Here is a 330-nt window from a genome sequence, read left to right as displayed (position 1 = left end):
AACGATTGTACTGACAAGTATTGCCCACATCTTTAGAAAATCCTATCCATTTAAATGTCTGTGTTGTATTACATGAAGATATTAAAAGTAAATAATATTAATAATAATAATAATAATGATAATAATAATAATAATAATAATAATAATAATAATAATAATAATAATAATAATAATAATAATTAGCAGGACCCGTAAAAAATCACGGAAAACATAAAAATGTAAGCATCTGTAAACAATGTACTGGTGCAATGAGAAATGTTTCTATATTATGACCGACTGTCGTTACGTTCTGAGTTCAAATTCTGCCACGATGGATTTTCGGGCTAATGC

This window comes from Octopus bimaculoides, chromosome 8 (assembly GCF_001194135.2).
Source record: "Octopus bimaculoides isolate UCB-OBI-ISO-001 chromosome 8, ASM119413v2, whole genome shotgun sequence".
NCBI lineage: Eukaryota > Metazoa > Mollusca > Cephalopoda > Octopoda > Octopodidae > Octopus > Octopus bimaculoides.
This window is presented reverse-complemented; position numbering follows the sequence as displayed.